Consider the following 3,650-nt stretch of genomic DNA (forward strand, 5'->3'; position numbering starts at 1 on the left):
GGTGATGCGACGCGATCCCCTGCCCACAGGTGGTTAATTACATGGTGTTCCATGTTCACTAACAGTCATGGCTTTTGGTGCAATGGAAAATGGGCCCTACAATTGGTATCAGAGCCTGGTTTTGGCCTGGTCATGGGTTCAAATCTCCCTGGTGCCTTCTCGACCCGCGTAAGCACCTGGTATGCGCGTCAAGGGGGAGATTGTTGGGTGATGCGACGCGCTCCCCTGCCCACAGGTGGTTAATTACATGGTGTTCCATGTTCACTAACAGTCATGGCTTTTGGTGCAACGGCAAATGGGCCCTACAAGTATAGGTAGTTCTAGCTAAAAATATAGTTTAAAATTATTGAAAATTTATAAAAACAACTTTGTGAGTAGTTGACATCTATTGTTGTTAACATTTTGAAGGTGCTTCAATGAGGATGATTTAAAAACTAATATCTCCAAGTCATAAACTATAATGAGAAAAGGTGAGAAGTCTTAGTCTATCAAATTATAGCCAGCAAGAATATGATCAGACATTCAGTTTTGACAACATTATTACTATTATTAATATAAACATTTCAATTTTTTATTAAAATTTATGAAAATGAGTTTTGAGAAAAATTTAATGTGTTAAGTTGTATTTACTTAAACTCTTATAAATCTTGCGTTGATATGATTTCCATTATCTCGTCACATCTACGTAAAAGGTGTATTCATGCTAACATCATCTTCCTTAATACATGCACTTCTTAGAAACCTCCTTTATCAAAGCATGACTAATAATGCACAAATTGTGTTGTATTTATTACTCTTAAGTACCAAAAAAACTATAGAAAAGGAAACATAAAATATCACATAGAATAGCTTAGAAAAACATTACTTGTTTAAATAAGAGGAATGAAATGATTCCATCTTCATCTAGGCAACATACAGTTCCTATCATATGTTATAGAAGTTCACAGTTCACATTCTCCACTAGGTGTCCGTATATCCATTAAACTACTATAATAGTTGAAATAGAGTCAAAATTCATAATCAATTAGGGTTCAAATAAACTTTTCTATTCTAGTGTTAGTTTTCACTCTAAGAATGATGCCATCTTTACTTCTTGATATTGTAGAAAATGTCTTGAAAACAAAAGACATCCCAGTATTCAAACTTTTTCTTGCAGTACACCCAGAAATACATCTTTCTCTCAACTAAATTAGATGATGGAAATTGATAATTAAAAATTGCTAGATGAAAATTGATCAAATTTCACCATTAATTAACTATTATGATTGACTGATTGAGAATGATGAAAAGAAGAACTCACTTGACCAATTGCATCTTGATTTAGCATTAACAAGTGTCAAGATAACATACTCCCAAGGGTAATCTCCAAGGAGAAGTGCATTATTCTCCTTATAATGAAACACAAGCTGACAACCTAATCTTAAAGGGTTCTCAAGCTAAACTTCTAGGCCAAATATGTGGGCAAGTTAACTTCACAATTTTAGATAACTGCAAAAATGTGTGACATCCAAAGGTCTCCCAATTGAACCTTGTTTATATACTTATCAAAACACCACTAAATTTTATTTTCCTTATCTTGTATTTGCAGATGGTTTGAAGATCTTGTTAAGCAGATACTTTGGAAAGAGTTTTGTTTGTCACAAGCACCAAAAATGGTTATTGGTCTTAATGGGGTTGGTCACAACACCATAGATGGAAATTGGAATGTTGTTGGGAAGCTCATATTTTATTGTGCTAGATGCCATAATACTAACAATGGGTTTCTATCTAGAGCTATACTAGGTCACTTTGTAGTTAGGACAAGATTTCCACAGACTACTGACAAGAGTTTTATTGTTCCACAATGAAAATCCAATACATTATATGTGATAGATCCATGTGAGCGCCTAACCAAGAAGAGGATGGTGATGTGGGCTTATTTTGAGGTATATTTAAAGCATTTTCAAAATCTAAAACAAGGAGGAGAGTTATTGAGAAACAAGCCCAAGTAGATCTAACAGATACCTGTGGTTATTGCAAGAAAAAGGTATGGAGCTTTCACTATGAAATTTATATGATTCCTAAAATCTCATTTAGGAGGTTGGATGCCTATACAGAACAAAGAGTGTTTTCTATGCCTCAAAAGGGCACTTGATAGGTATTTGCACCTTTCTTCCACTTTCAAATTTTGATAGTGTGTCCAAAGGTGAAGAATAAAGGGTAACCTAGCATGGGAAAATATTTGTAATGCTAATAATTCTCTGCTTGGCTCTATTCAGCATTTCCTTGTATACTCAAATCATTATTATAATTGAGATATGTGATTGATGATTTTCTTCTATTTTTTCATTTTTTTTATTGAGCATATTGAATATGCTCTCATTTGGAGAATGTCATGTCTTTAGGATTGAGCTTTAAATTTATAACCTTGATAATATTATTTTTGATAGTTAATTAAAAAAATATTTAAATGTTTTTATGTACCATTTTTTTAGTTTAGGAATAGCTTCCACAATTCGTATGTTGTTAATGTTGGGGACTATCCCAACATAATCCCTAAGAAAGAAATATTTTTGTTAAAGAAAAGCTCTAGTGTTCCTTTATGTTATGTTTCTTGTTGATCAAGTATTTTTTTTAAATGATTTCTATTTGTTATATAAATATTATGTTGTAACTAGATGATCAATTTTGCATTGTTTTATATCTATAGAGGCTTCAATATCTTGCCTTCACTATCTTTGGAATTGTGAAATCCCATTGTTTTGGCATCTTTAGTTGCTTCATTGCTACAAAAATATGGTCTAAATGCCTGCATAATTTTATAGTTTAAATAAGAGTTAACACTTCACATTTTCAAGGATTCAAGGGATATTTTAGTTTTATTATTTAAAATTATGAATTGTGGGAATTCGATAGGTGAGGTCTTTTATCTTCAAACCCTTGCATATGAGAAAAAATCACAAATTATAAAAGGAATTTGGAGTCTTCCACAATTTTCTAAAGTTGGATAGGGTTTTGATAAACAAAATTGATCATTTATACTTGCAAGAAAAGCATCTTATACTATTTATACCCTCTAATTTAGGATTTGTTATTCAAACTATCATTGTGCTATATAGTCAGTCATATTTCATGGAGTGTTTTTGCATTTTTTTATTTTGTGTGCCCATTCATATTATGGTTTTCAATTTGGCCATTTTATCTCAAAACAAAGTACTTGAGAGAACAGATCAATTTTTGTAGAATTATATTTTGTAAAATCAATGCATTCCCTTGGACATTTTTGGAAACTAAACTAAATATTTCATCATAAAAGCCATCTTTCATTTAAAACACAGTGAGAAGGAGAAGATACAAAATCAAATCCAGAGATGTCATGGAAACATTAGAAAATGCATGTTAGAAAAGAGAACATATCAAGCATTATTAGTGATTGATGCCTTTGAATGAATAAGATCTTATTAATAATTACTAAGCCATGAATCTAGTAGCAAGAAATAGAGCAACAACTATGGTCATTTAATGATGTTTGTAAAAATAAAAGTACCTTTACTGCGTCGAACAAAATCCCTAGAGAAAATATTGATTCTTGATTGGGCTATTGTGAACATTATGAATGGGATGTATTGAGTAAATCTCCTCTAACTTTGAGAGGCCTATTATAATAATTT

At 31.8% G+C, this 3,650-nt stretch overlaps 1 pseudogene; it reads left to right on the plus strand.

Moving 5' to 3' along the window:
* Positions 1 to 1,565: 1,565 nt before the first annotated feature.
* LOC149558470 (EID1-like F-box protein 1 pseudogene) lies at positions 1,566 to 2,196 on the plus strand (annotated as a pseudogene).
* Positions 2,197 to 3,650: the final 1,454 nt, after the last annotated feature.

The sequence above is a fragment of the Cupressus sempervirens genome, chromosome 5 (assembly GCF_028749045.1).
Source record: "Cupressus sempervirens isolate cs-2001-9-10 chromosome 5, ASM2874904v1, whole genome shotgun sequence".
Lineage (NCBI taxonomy): Eukaryota > Viridiplantae > Streptophyta > Pinopsida > Cupressales > Cupressaceae > Cupressus > Cupressus sempervirens.